Source organism: Myodes glareolus, chromosome 8 (genome assembly GCF_982192425.1).
Source record: "Myodes glareolus chromosome 8, mMyoGla1.1, whole genome shotgun sequence".
NCBI classification, from domain to species: Eukaryota; Metazoa; Chordata; class Mammalia; order Rodentia; family Cricetidae; genus Myodes; species Myodes glareolus.
This window is the reverse complement of record NC_142033.1, coordinates 109454489-109469689: the sequence shown is the minus strand read 5'-3', so window position 1 is coordinate 109469689 and position 15201 is coordinate 109454489. Positions and strand designations below refer to the sequence as shown.

The 15201-nt window shown below is 40.7% G+C and overlaps 1 pseudogene; it reads right to left on the bottom strand.

Moving 5' to 3' along the window:
* Window positions 1-2829: 2829 nt before the first annotated feature.
* LOC148121263 (junction-mediating and -regulatory protein pseudogene) lies at window positions 2830-3780 on the bottom strand (annotated as a pseudogene).
* Between the last annotated feature and the right edge of the window lie 11421 nt (window positions 3781-15201).

Genomic DNA, 15201 nt, shown 5'->3' with positions numbered 1-15201 from the left:
TGATTCAAATCCATTGATTAATATGTTTATTTTTGACAATATCACAAGGGTTTTATTACTATAGCTATAGAATATAACTTCTAATACCTTCTACAAAATTCATATAATACCTATATTTTTTCTACATTGTGTCACTATTTTTGCCTGAAGAGAAAATGTTTTTATGTTGATGTGTAGTTACTCTTTCAAAAAGTTTTATGTAATTATTTGTAACATAAGGGCTGGCTTGTTGGGGTTTCTGTCCCTCCCAGTACCCCAACAGCTGGCAAGCAACAAAGAAAATCACACACAAGACTCCATAAGGTTATAAACTGATTGGCCCATTAGGTCAGGCTTCTTGTCAACTCTTATAACTTATATTAACCCATTATTCTCATCTATGTTAGTCATAATGGCTCCATACCTTTTCTCAACTGGGCAAGTTACATGCTGCCTCTTTGGTGGTCTGCGCAGGAGTGGCTGAGAGAGCTTCTGCTTCCAGAATACTCCCAGTCTCTTTGCTCCACCCCTACTTCCTGTCTGGCTTTCCCGCCTATACTGCCTGCCTGGCCAATCAGCGTTTTATTAAAATATGATTGACAGAATACAGATAATTCTCCCGCACCATTTCCCTCTTTTTTTTTTTAAACAAAGGAAAATACCCATAATCCATTTGTTGGGAATGTGGGCGTAGTATTTCAGGCTACTTCCTGCTGGTTGGGGGTGCTGATAGTCTTAAGGGGACCTAAAGAAAATTTAGAGTTATAATCAAGTCCTGACTGGAGTATCCTGTGAGACCTGATCATCTCAGGCAGTGCCTTGAATCCATTCTGGATGTAGAACTCAGACATCTGGGCCATCTGTTCCTACCGGAGATTGCTCAGGTGGTCTCCCTTGGCCAAAGATGATTTTTCTTAACTCTGAATAAATCCAGAGCTTCTCATTTTCTGTGGAAACAAAAGCAAAATCTCTTCTCCAAAGTAACATACCTTTTGACTTCAATTTTGAAGCCAAGGTATTTTCAAAATACCTATCTTGGGTTAGTTCAGCAGCATTTATAAACAAAAGTCTTTTAGCAGTTGTTGCTCCTTCCTCAGCAATCAAACAATTTAAAGAGAGCATAATAGCATACAGTATGAAGATTCTCTGTGCATTTTCCATCTTTATGTGGCTTTATTTTAACCTCTATTTCTTTTATTTTTACTTTTACTTTTTGAGACAGGATCTTTGTATATCTTTGTCCTGGAATAACACTGTAGACCAGGTTGTCTTTGAACTCACAGAGATCCTCCTGTCTCTGCCTCCCCAGTGCTGGGATTAAAGGTGTATGCTACCACACCTTGAACTCACAGAGATCTGTCTCTGCCTCCCAGGCATTGGGATTAAAGGCGTGTACTACCACCCCTTGAGGTCACAGAGGTCAATCTACCTCTACCCCTTGAAGTCACAGAGGTCAATATGCCTCTGCCTCCCAGGCATTGGGATTAAAGGTGTGTACCACCATACCCAACTACTCTCTTTCTTTCCTTTTAACTTTAAGAACTTTAACTTTTAGCCTGCATATACACACTGTAAACCATTTAGAGGTTTTCTTCCTCTTTGAATCTCTCTTTACTGTATATTTTTCTTTTTCTGACCATATGAGTCTTTAATTTACTAAGCAATATGGAGAGCTGTGGCTTTGACGGCTAGATCCAGCTCATTCCTTAGCTTTTCAGCCTCAAGGCTGAGGTACCAGCCAGAGCTGTGGTTCACTGCCACAACTCTATGACGTTTCAAGGTCCTTGCTAGCAAGCAAGCAGCAGCATCCTGCTCACAGACCACACTCAGTTGGACTGCCTGCCTGAAAGAGTCAGAGTTTGCCCTGGCAGGACAGCCCATAAAGCCGACATTTTAAAACAGCACAGCTTTTTTCCTGCTACAGCTTAAAACCGAAAAGCATGCATTAAGCTTTTCATCAACACCGTTTAAGTGTTTCGTGGCAGGACCTCTTAATGAGCTGCAAGATTTTGCAGCTGAAGCTGAGTCAGGAAGCCTCTCTTAGATGAGAGCATTTGCTTGCCTTTAGCAAGCAGAGCAGAACCGAGAAATTGCTGCTACCAAGAAACCATGATTTACTCTATTCTTTCCCAAGCTTTCTCAAGCTTTCTGTAGATTCAGTTATCCACGTCTGGGCGCCATATGTAACACGAGGGCTGGCTTGTTGGGGTTTCTGTCCCTCCCAGTACCCCAACAGCTGGCAAGCAACAAAGAAAATCACACACAAGACTCCATAAGGTTATAAACTGATTGGCCCATTAGGTCAGGCTTCTTGTCAATTCTTATAACTTATATTAACCCATTATTCTCATCTATGTTAGTCATAATGGCTCCGTACCTTTTCTCAACTGGGCAAGTTACATGCTGCCTCTTTGGTGGTCTGCGCAGGAGTGGCTGAGAGAGCTTCTGCTTCCAGAATACTCCCAGTCTCTTTGCTCCACCCCTACTTCCTGTCTGGCTTTCCCGCCTATACTGCCTGCCTGGCCAATCAGCGTTTTATTAAAATATGATTGACAGAATACAGATAATTCTCCCGCACCAATTATTGGTCAATGCATGGTGTGTGTCATGACTTCTGGAGCAGCAACCTAGGAAAGGAGAGAATGCTGCCTATGGAGATTCTTAAGCCTTTCAATTTAATTTGAGTTACTGTGACTGTCAATGTTAGGCCATAGAAAACTCTATAGGTAGCGCCACCTGAATGAATCAGAAGTAGAATAGCCCCTATAGGCACAAGCACCACCTGAAACAAAGGAAGAAGAGGTAAGTGATTAGTCTCTCCAAAATGCCCCAATCCCTAAGCCCTAAGCCCTAAGCCACTCTCCCTGCCTGTCTCTCCCTGTGGGTCTCAGTGAAGAGCACCTGGGAAAGGATCTTCCAACTGCACTTGTCCAGGCCATGACCCAGGTAGACCTGGAGCTGGTAACATAGAGGGTCGATTTTCTGCTTGGTCATCATGGAGGTGCCCAGAAACAGCACCATGAACATGCCAGAGGACATTTTGGGAAAGACCATCAGACATGGCTCCAGCTGTGAGTCTGCCAAGCACAGCTGCTGGTGCATGGACAGCAGAATCTGGAAGGAGAAGAGCCCATTCCCGCTGCATTCTTCAGCAGGAAACTGCATATTTGCAGTGGAAGGAAGGCTGAGGTGGCTAATAGTTGGTGAGCAGTGATGGTGTCTCTATCTCCCTCACCAATTCCAGTACCTCAATCTCCTGGGAGACCGCCCAGCAGGCACTCACCACCAGAACAAAGGACACCTGGGGTGCCAACCTGGCTGACATGGCAGCCACAGTTGCATCTTAGGATTCCTTGCCTCTGCAAAGCAGGCTGCCCTTGTCCTGCATGGGGCTATGGAGGGGACTCTCTGGTCCTTTGCATATGGGACACCTGAGAGGAGAGGACTTCCCCTGGGGCTGTGTGCTCTGAGAGGAGAGTCATCCTTGGCCCTGGCCTGACTCTCCTGCGGCCAGGAGCTCCTGAGCACCATGGTAGAGGCAGCAGCTTCCACCTGTCTCAGGATTCTCCATCTCTTCCAGGGCATCGCTCCTCTGCCTCTAGGCCATCCCGCTGTGGCAGGTTATTGCAAACATGCCTTCAGTCTCCATCCAGGCAACAATGAGCACGGACTCCAGCTTCCTGTGCTCTTTGAATACATGGGGCCGCATGCCACCCAGTCAGACTGGAATATTTCCTTCAGCACGAAGAACCTCACTATACCCCACCCTATCCACTCCCTAGAAAGGGCAAGGCCTCCCATGAGGAATCAACAAAGCCTGGCACATCCATATTGATTTAAAAATTAGATGTGCAAGTTTTAACTCCCACAAGCAGTGGAGGAATGTTCTCCTTGCTCTACATCCTCACCCTTCTACACTTTTCACCCCCCCCCCAAAATACACCAAACCGATTTGTTTTCCTCATAAACTCATTGAAACATGGTCAAATCACGGTGGCCAGATCCTTAAAGATTGCTAAGACCTTTCCCAGCCCCCTGCTCCCCAGGAAAACCCATCATTTGTGAAGATCTATATACTTCAGCAACCTTCAATGTCTCTCATTCTCAATCATGGGTCTGCAAAAGAAGCTTCCTTGCCTCAAACAACTTGCAGCAGCAGGGATCACAGATTTCCACATGGACTTGCTATCTTTGTTTTTGATTGAGCCTGCTATTAAATGTGGAGTTAGTTAGGGAAAATCATTTTCCAGTCTGTAAGCAGCTGTTTTATCCTATTGCCAGTGTTCTCTGCTATCCAGGAGCTCTCCAGTTTTGTGAGGTCCCTTTTATTAATTGTTGATCTTAGTGTCTGCATTATCAGTGTTTTGTTTAGGAAGTAGTCTCCTGTGGCAATGCATTCAAGGTTATTCACCAGTTTCTCTTCTGTCAGGTTCAGTACTTAGGGTTTTATGTGAGGCTTTTGAATCACTTGGGCTAGAGTTTTGTTCAGGCTGACAAATATGGGGTTATCTCCTTTCTTCTATGCACAATAGGCTCACTGTTTTTTGCTTTACAGCTAGTATCAACTTTTGAGTGAGTATATACCACGTTCATCTTTCTGGGTCTGGGTTTCCTCACTCAGGATTGGTTTTTCTAGTTCCATCCATTTGCATGCAAATATCAAGATGTCATTATTTTCTACCCTTAGTAGTAATTCCATTGTGTACCACATTTTCTTTATTCATTGTTTTGTTGAGGGGCATCTGAGTTGTTTCCAGGTTTTTGCTATTTCAAATATTCTGCTCTGAATATAGTTGAACAAATGTCCTTGTAGTATTGTTGAGCATCCTTGGGTATATGCCCAAGATTGGTGTTTCTGGGTCTTGACGTAGGTTGATTCCCAATTTTCTGAGAAACCACCATATTGATTTCTAAAGTGTTTGTACAAATTTGCATTTCCACCAGCAATGGAGGAATGCTCCCATAACTCCACATCCTCTCCAGCATAATCTATCATTAGTGTGTTTGATTTTAGCCAGTCTGACATGTGTAAGATGGTATCTCAGAGTTGTTTTGATTTGCATTTCCCTGATGGCTAAGGTTGTTGAATCTTTCCTTAAATGCCTTTCAGCCATTTGAGATTCTTCTGTTGAGAATTCTCTGTTTAGTTCCGTACCCCATTTTTAAATCAAAATATTTGGAATTTGGAGCACTACTCAGCAGAAAACAACAATGACATCTTGATGTTTGCATGAAAATGATTGGAACTAGAAAAAAATCATCCTGAGTGAGCCTTGTTCTCTCTAAGAAGTGGATGGTGTGGTGTTGGTATGTAGGTGGAAGGAATGGGAGGAGGGGGGTGAATGTGAACTGGAATTTGTATATGAATTGAAATAGGATAGTTTTTCTTTTTTTTGAAAAATAAAAATCTAAGTCCATTTTTGCTGTTCACATATGACTGAACATCGGGACATTTGCTGTATCATGTGCAATCTGCCACAATCCAAATCCAAAATCTCACTTCTTCATCAAATTTCAATTCTGTCTGTCCCTCATGGCATAAGGAACATTGTGGAAGAGAGGGTGGGAAGTCAACAAAAAATATTTTAAATGACTCCAAATGAAGAAGTTTAAAACAGTGCTAATGTGGACTCACATGCATGAAGGCGTAAGTCACAAACAATCCCCCACCAGTTTGGAATTATAATAAATAGAGTGGTTATTTATTTAAAGGGGAAAAACTTACAAATCACCGTCCCAAACAGCAACCCTCTGCGTGATCAGGAAAGGAGTCTAGGAGCCGGAAGTGGAGCCGGAAGCAAGAGAGCAAACGGAAGGCTGCTGCTGCTTTTTTAAAGAGAAAGAGACCACGCCCCAGTGGGTTGGTATCTCAGTGGCTATTGGCTGAAGGAGTGGAAGGAGCTCCTGCAGCACCTTCCCCTTTTGTTTAAGTAAGAGAGTTCTAAGCCTACTATGAAATTATATACAATGAGAACAAATATCCTATTCTAACTAGCTTAAGTCTTACATAATAAATAACTTGGCCAAGTCATGAGAGGAAAGTAACTACATTTATATAGTCTTCAACCCTATCAAAGATCTGAGAAGGGAAATAATTTTACCTCAGTAATTAGGAAGTGCAGTCAAACCACTTCCAAAACATGCAACAAATTACAGAGACAATTGGCCACCTGGACAATCACCCAAACTCACATTTGCAGTATTGAAGCAACCAATTTTGGCTAAGGCCTAACATAACTGACATACCATTTTCAAAGGCAAGAAACTTTTCAAAACTACCTTACCCTGTCTTGACAGTATATGACAGTCCTGTTTTATCCATTTACAGATACTCTGTATCTCTGTCAGCGGTTGAGGTATGGGCATTTCTTTGCCCAAAGGCCAGTTCTGCCAAGAAGAAAGTCTCCAGGTGGAGTGTCTTTGGTGCTCAACATTCTCTCAGGAATAGATTGGTGTTGCCCAGAGTGGTTGTGACTCACTACCAGGGAAGAAACTCTGAGTTAGATTAAAGGCCATTTTCTACAGCTCTTTGAAGAGGTTGAAGATTATCTATCTATACTGAATATAGTCTCTATGTATCTAAAGAACCTGATTAGTCTAATTATAAATGACAAACATAGATGACTATTGATCTATATAATTCTCAATACCTATCTAACTTAAAGACTAAGACAATAAACAACTGTGCAATATATGAGGACAATATGACCTCCAAATGTAAACAATGTACAAGTATACATTGCAATATGGTAAATAAATATATCAATACATAAACAATATGTAAGTATCTTAATCAGAGGTAGAAATGTACACTGCAATATGGTAAATATACATATATCAGTACTATACATATATATATATCAATACATAAAAATGTTTTAAACAGAGGTAGAAGCATGCATGCATACAATAGTCAATATAATTTAACTTTGTATAAATATGCAAGAATCCATACCAATATAATTGTCCAAAAACAATAACTCACAAGTACCAATCTATTATCCCAATATCCAATTATCCCTCTTTTTTTTCCAAAAAGATCCCTGAGCTTATAAAATTCCTCCCCCAACCCTCAACTGTATACTAATTATAATCAACCCCTAAATGATGTCCCCAAACCCAAGGTCAAACTTTACTGGGAGGGGGGCGTCATCCTCTAGAATTACTTCCAGCTGTCATGGGGGTGATGTTTTTCCTGGGGAATCCCATGAAAGTAAAATGATGGATAAATTTCAAGATCAATGTCTTTTAAAATTGCAAATAGTCTCTGAGTATTTTGTGGAGGTCTGCCAGAATGTTGTACAAGGTGTGCACCATTTCAGCTAACCAAGTTGGAACTGTCTTGTGCAGCTGGTACTCAAAACAGGTCTTGTAGTAGCGCTATCAGTATCATGATGTCATATCAACCAGGTGGAGTTGTTGTTACGGGGCCCCATCTTCTTCCTGGGAACTTCAAATGTTACTGCAGGAAAAACTCATTGTTCGTTGTGGAAAACTTAAACATTAATTATATAGGTATATACAGATATACATATATTCAATGAAAGGCATGATAGATATATTCAATGAAAGGTATGATAGATATAAAGAAAAGCAAAGATGTTTTCTAAACTCATATTCCTTTCTGTCCCATATCATGGCTCTTGACATGAGACAGAAACTCCAGAAACTCTGGGTTTTTCTCTTAACAACAGGCTTGGAATTAGAGAGGGACTGAGTCAGAGTCCAACTCCAAAACCAGCTCTATAAATTTAGAAATATAATATAGTTTATCTCAGATTTTTTTACTTACAATCCCTGTTCAGTTTTCTTGATAGTCCCTATTAGGTAGTTATTTTTCCATCTGTCAGTATTCAAACCTCCAGGGTCCCTTGAATTTTTCAAAGATGAGTGTTTTCCTGCAGAGATAAGAACAGAACCCTGCCCCCATTCTATACATTTTTCTTACCACCTGTATGATTATAATCATTGTGGACGAGCTGTCATTTCTCCTTACCAAGAGGTTTCTCCTCTTCAAATCAAACCTTTATTAATTTTGATGGTATCCAAAATTTTTCTTCTTCTGTGGAAACAAAAGCAAAACCTCTTCTCCAACGTAGCACATCTCCTGCCTTCCATTGAGAGGTCAGCACATCTTTGAAATAAATCGGTTGATTTAGTTCAGCAGACTTTTCCAATAACCAATGTCTTTCTGCCGCTGTTGTTCCTTTCTCATTAGCGTTAAGAAAATTCAAGGTTAATAAAGTATAATGCAATCTATTTCTGGGGGTATTTTTCTGTCCCTTTCTGTTTGTTCAGCATATCCTTTATAGTATAATTTGATCTTTCTGTAACTGCATGACCTGTAGGATTATTTGGTATACCTGTAATGTGTTTTGTATTATAATAATCAAAAAAAGCATTTCATTTTCTTAGATACATATGCTGGACCATTGTCTGTCTTTATTTGTGCAGGTATACCCATGATGGCCATAACTTCCAATAAATGTGTGATTACCGAATCAGCCTTTTCTGAGCTCAGGGCAGTTGCCTATTGAAGACCTGAATACGTGTCTATGGTGTGGCGTGCATATTATAGTTTACCAAATTCCATGAAGTAGAGCACATCCATCTGCCAGATTTCATTCCTTTGAGTAACCTCTGGGTTACTCCCTGCAGGCAACGGTGGTTGGTTATAGAAAGAACAAGTAGGACATCTCTTTATAATGTCCTTAGCTTGTTACCATGTAATGGAAAACTTTTTCTTTAAGCCTTTACTATTGATGTGATATTTTTAATGAAATTTTGAGGCCCACAACATGCTTCCAATCAATAATTGATCAACTTCAGCGTTACCTTGTGCTAGAGGGCCAGGCAGACCTGTAGGGGATCGGATCTGTGTTATGTATATAGGACAAAGCCTATTCCTGATTATGTCTTGCACCTGGATAAACAATGAAGTCAATTCTGTATCATCTTGTATAAATTCAGCAGTTTCAATATGGAAGATAACTCTTTCTGCATATTGTGAATCTGTAACTATTTTAAGGGGTTCTTTAAAATCCCTTAGCACCATAAGAATGGCATATAATTCTGCCTTCTTGACAGAATTATAAGGACTTCGTTCCACCTTACTCAATTCATCTGATTTGTAACCTGCCTTCCCTGATTTATTAGCATCAGTATAAAATGTATGGGCTGCAGTTATTGGTGCATCACGTACAATTCGAGAAAGAGTCCAAGAGATTCTCTTTATGAGGTTAAGTCTATCACATTTGGGATAGTTTCTATTAATTTCTGCCCCAAAATTAGCACAAGTTCTTTGCCATGGTTCATTGTCTTCCCATAACATTTTATTTCATCAGTAGTAAAAGGCACTATAATTTCTGCTGGATCTAAACCTGCTAGTTGACGAAGTCTCAGTTTACCTTTTATAATTAATTCAGAGAACTTTTCCACATAAGTTTTTAATTTTTTACTTGGTTTATGTGGTATAAATATCCATTCTAAAATAATATATTCCCTCTACATTAAAATCCCTGTAGGAGAAATTCTGGGAGGCACTATGACTAACATACAACTAAGATTTGGGTTCATTCTATCCACATGTGCCTCCTGTAATTTTTCCCCAATCATTGTCAGTTCCTTTTCTGCTTCAGCTGTTAATATTCTGGGACTATTAAAATCTTTAACACCATCTAAGGTTTTGTTTAAATGAACTATTAGATCAGGTGTTATCTCAACAGCTGGTCATAGACTGGAAATGTCTCCTAACAATCTTTGAGAGTCATTAAGAGTCCATAAACAGTCTCTCCTAATTTGTGTTTTTTGTGTCCTAATTTTCTGCAAATCTATTTTGTAACCTAGGAAATTAACAGAATCTCCTCTCTGAATCTTTTCAGGAGCAATTTGGAATCCCCATTTAGGCAAGACGTTCTTTACTTCTTCAAGCATCCTTTCTGAAGTATCTTTATTTGAATCAGATAACAAAATATCATCCATGTGATGGTAAATTATAGACTTAAAAATTGCTTATGAATTATTTTCAATGTCTGACTTACAAAATATTGGCACAATGTGGGACTATTGAGCATCCCCTGTGGGAGGATAGTCCATTGATATTGCCTAGTAGGCTGAGAATTATTTTAAGTAGGCACTGTGAAGGCAAATTTTTCTCTATCCTTTTCTTGTAAAGGTATAGTAAAAATACAATCTTTCAAATCAGTAACTATAAGAGGCCATCCTTTTGGTAATAGAGAAGGCAAAGGAATTCCAGATTGTAGAGGACCCATAGGTTAAATTACCTTGTTGACACTCTTAGATCTGTCACCATTGTCCATTTACCAGATTTCTTTTTACAACAAGCACAGAATTCTTTTTTTTTTAATTTATAAAAGTTTCCATTTCCGGCCCTCCTGCCAACACCCTCCCACTCCCCCCCACTCCCTCTCCTCCTTCCTCTCCATCCCTAAGAGCAGTCAGGGTTTCCTGTCCTGTGGGAAGTTCAAGTTCCTCCTGCCTCCCTCCAGGTCCAGGAAGGTGAGCATCCAAATAGACTGGATCCCAAAAATCCAGTATATGCAGAGGAAACAAGTCCCAGTGTCATTGTCAATGGCTTCTCAGAAAGACCCTGTGCCAGCCACATTCAGAGAATCCGGCCACATTCAGAGAATCTGGTTGGATCATGTGCTCGTTCAGTCCCAGTCCAACTGGCCTTGGTGAACTCTCATTAGATCAGTCCCCTTGTATCAGTGGGTGAACGCACTCCTCGTGGTCCTGACATCCTTTTTCATGATCTCCCTCCTTCTGCTCCTCATTTGGACCTTGGGGGCTCAGTCCAGTGCTCCAATGTGGGTCTCTGTCTCAATCTCCATCCATCAACGGGTGAAGGTTCCCTCTGGTCTTGCCTTCTTTGCTCATGTTCTCTTTCCTTCTGCTTCTCGTTTGGACCTAGGGAGTTAAGTCCAGTGTTCCAATGTGGGTCTCTGTCTCTATCTCCATCCATCGCCAGATGAAGGTTCTATGGTAATATACAAAATATTCATCAGTATGGATACGGACCAAGGCCAGTTCAGGCACCCTCTCCTCTGTCCAGAGAACAATCTGGGGATCTCTCCTTGGACCTGGGATCCCCTCTATAATCAAGCCTCTTGTAAACCCTAAAATGACTCCCTTAGTTGAGATATATACTTCCCTGCTCCCATAACCATCCTTCCTCCCTCCCCCCATCCCAATCCCCCAAGCTTTTCCGATTCCTCCCCTACTCCCTTCTCTCTAACCCTCTCCCCTTCCAACAACCCCCCCACACCCACATGCACCCAAGGTTGCCTGGCACTCTTGTCTACTTTCAATCTCCAGGAGGATAACTACATGATTTTCTTCAGATTCACCTTCTTATTTAGCTTCTCTAGGATCACGAATTATAGGCTCAAAGACCTTTAATCATGGCTAGAATCCACTTATGAGTGAGTACATACCATATTCCTCTTTTTGGGTCTGGGTTACCTCACTCAGTAAAGCGTTTTCTATGTCCATCCATTTGCATGCAAAATTCAAGATGTCATTGTTTTTTACCGCTGAGTAGAACTCTAATGTGTATATGTTCCACACCTTTATTAACCATTCTTCTATTGAGGGGCACCTAGGTTGTTTCCAGGTTCTGGCTATTACAAATAGTGCTGCTATGAACATAGTTGAACAAATGCTTTTGTAGTATTATAGGTCATCTCTAGGGTATATTCCCAAGAGTGGAATTGCTGGGTCCTGAGGGAGATTGACTCCCAGTTTCCTGAGAAACCACCAGACTGATTTCCACAGTGGCTGCACAAGTTTGCATTCCCACCAACAATGTATGACAGTTCCCCTCTCTCCACATACTCTCCAGCATAGGCTATCATTAGTGTTTTTGACTTTAGCTAATCTGACTGGTGTAAGATGGTATCTCATAGTTGCTTTGATTTGCATTTCCCTGATCGCTAAGGATGTTGAGCATGACTGTAAGTGTCTTTTGGCCATTCGAAGTTCTTCTGTTGAGAATTCTCTGTTCAGATCAGTACCCCATTTTTTAATTGGGTTAATTAGAGTTTTAGTGTCTAGAGTCTTGAGTTCTTTGTATATTTTGGAGATCAAAACAATGTCTGATGAGGGGTTGGTGAAGATCTTCTCCCAGTCAGAAGGCAGCCTTTTTGTCTTACTGACAGTGTCCTTTGCTTTACAGAAGCTTCTCAGTTTCAGGAGGTCCCATTTATTCATTGATTCTCTTATTGTCTGTGCTACTGGGGTTCTACCTAGGAAGTGGTCTCCTGTGCCTATGTCTTGTAGACTACTTCCCACTTTCTCTTCTATCTGGTTCAAAGTGGTCAGATTAATGTTGAGGTCTTTAATCCATTTGGACTTGATTTTTGTGCATGGTGATAGATATGGATCTACTTTCATTCTTCTACAGGTTGACATCCAGTTATGCCAGCACCCTTTGTTAAAGATGCTTTCCTTCTTCCATTGCATACCTTTAGCTCCCTTGTTGACATTCAAGTGTTCATAGGTTTGTGGGTCAATATCTGGGTCTTCTATTCAATTCCATAGGTCAACTTCTTTGTTCTTATGCCAATACCAAGCTGGTTTCAATACTGTAGCTGTGTAATAGAGTTTGAAGTCAGGGATGGTTCTACCTGCAGAAGTTCCTTTATTGTATAAGATTGTTTTGCCTATCCTGGGTTTTTTGTTTTTCCATATAAAGTTGATTATTGTTCTCTCAAGGTCTGTGAAGAAGTTTGATGGGATTTTGATGGGGATTACATTGAATCTATAGATTGCTTTTGGTAGAATTGCCATTTTTACTATGTTGATCCTCCCAATCCAAGAGCAGGGGAGATCTTTCCATTTTCTGGTATCCTCCTCAATTTCTTTCTTCAAAGACTTAAAGTTCTTGTCAAATAGGTCTTTCACTTCCTTGGTTAGAGTTATCCCAAGATATTTTATGCTATTTGTGGCTATTGTGAAAGATGAAGTTTCTCTGATTTCCCTCCCTGCTTCTTTATCCTTTGTGTATAGGAGGGCAAGTGATTTTTGGGAGTTGATCTTTACCCTGCCACATTACTAAAGGTGTTTATCAGCTGTAGGAGTTCTTTGGTAGAGTTTTTGGGTTCGCTCATGTATACAATCATATCGTCTGCAAATAACGAGAGTGGGCACACACTGCAGCCTAGGAGGCAAAAGAGCCATAGAGAAAAAATTACAAACAGGCCTCAAGGCACATGGAACACGAGACTGGGGAACCTGGCGCCCAGGACTCACAGGGCCCCTGGGGCGGGGCCACGTACTGAACAGGGAAATGAGTATCCCCAAAACACAGGCCGGGGGAGCGCGGGGGTTGCCACCTTGGCCAAGCAGCTGGCAAAACAGCTACGGCATGGGTCTGTTTCCAACGCAATGGGCTCATGGAGCAGAGCAAAACACAGGCCCGGGAAAGCAGCCTACGGCAAGCGACAAGATCCTAAAGACAAAAACGCAGCCACAATAACAAACGCTGTTAAGTTGACAGAGGCCACAAGCCCGCAGCTTATTGGCGGGCAGTTCCTGCACCTGGGCTCACTCGGAGGGCACGCCTGGACAACAGAGGCAGACACGGGAGGTGGCTGCGAGGGCCAGGCCTTGGCAGTACAAAAGGATAGTTAAAAATCTGCCCGCCGGAGCTCAGGAGGCAGTCTGCAGACAGAACGGGCCTGTGTCCCGCCCCGCAGCACGGCCTTAGTAGTTTAAAGTTAGAAATTGTAATAGATTCAAAAGTTCCTTAATTTACACAGGATTTTAAGATTGCTTAGGCTATCCTGAGTTTTGTCTTTTCTCATAAGGTTAAAATTATTTTATTTAAAAGTCTAAAATTTTCATTATAAATTTAATGGGCGCTTACATTAAATTTATAGATTATTTTCAATAATATTGTCAATTTGGCTATATTGACACTGTCTTCACAAGAGAATAGGAGATCTTTCCATTATCTGATGGCTTAAATTTCTTCAGGTTTTTCAATTGTGTAATTAGAGTTACTCAAAGACATTTTATGGTATTTATGGCTATCTCATTTATCAGATATACAAAAGAGATACATTTAGGTTATTTTCAGATTCTATATATGATAAAGTAATTCTACTATAAACATGGTTAAACACATGTCCTAGTGACATGGTTAAACATCTTTTATATACAGGCCCAAAAGAGACATAGCTAAGTCTTGGGATGGTTTATTGCCTAATTTTCTAAAAATTTGCCATACTATAATCCAGACTGTGCCAGTTTACATTTCCAAAAGTGGTGGAGGAGTTTCTCTTAACATAAGTTGTGAGCAATATTTTTAATCTTGGTTATGTTACAGAGATAAGATAGAGTCTCAGAGTCGTTCTGATTTACATTTCTCCAATGGTTAGAGATATCATATTTAAACATTTTTAAATGTCTTTCAGTCATTTTATGTTCATCTATTAAGAGTTTTCAGTTTAGGTCTATTGCATATATTTTTATTTAATTAATTATTCTTTGGAGGACTAGTTTCTAGAGTCCTTATGTTTTTAAAGTGGATCAATGACTGATGAGAATTTCCAATTCTGTAGCCTGATATGTCTTGTTGACTGTTCTTTGCTATACGGAAGCTTCTCAGTTCTAAAGATCCTATTAATTATTTCTCTAAATGTTGATAGGAGGCTATTTGCCCCCATAAAAATGACAATTTACATAATTCTATCCAGTTGGATCAGATAATTAACATACTGGATCAGATAATTATTTTCTGCCCCTGGAAAAGTTCCAGGCGAAACTGATTCTAAAAAATGTTTTAAGGTTGGCTATTCAGCCCAATTCATAGGCCTACAGTGGTGGCATAGGCCAATAGGATTTACTCTTTAAAGGCAGAGACCTACAGATCTCTGTAAGTTCAAGACCAGCCTACATCAATACTGGCTGAACTAAATTTTGCTCTGAGTTTTTTATCACTCCCAATATACAATGTGGTCCAATTCATGCATTAATTTGGAGAGGAGCTTTGTCTGTCTTATCTAGAAATGCTGATATCCATTTGGGTACTGCTACATGCTGTGCTGTGCTGTGCATGCTATGGATTCTCCTGCTCAGAGGCCTAAAGGCGAAACAGACACTGGTGAGAGAGATCCAGCGACACTAACCTGCCAACCAGAGCTGCGGGGTTCCTGAGAAGCTGGCTAAAGCGATCCAATGCCTGGACTCCACCTTCCC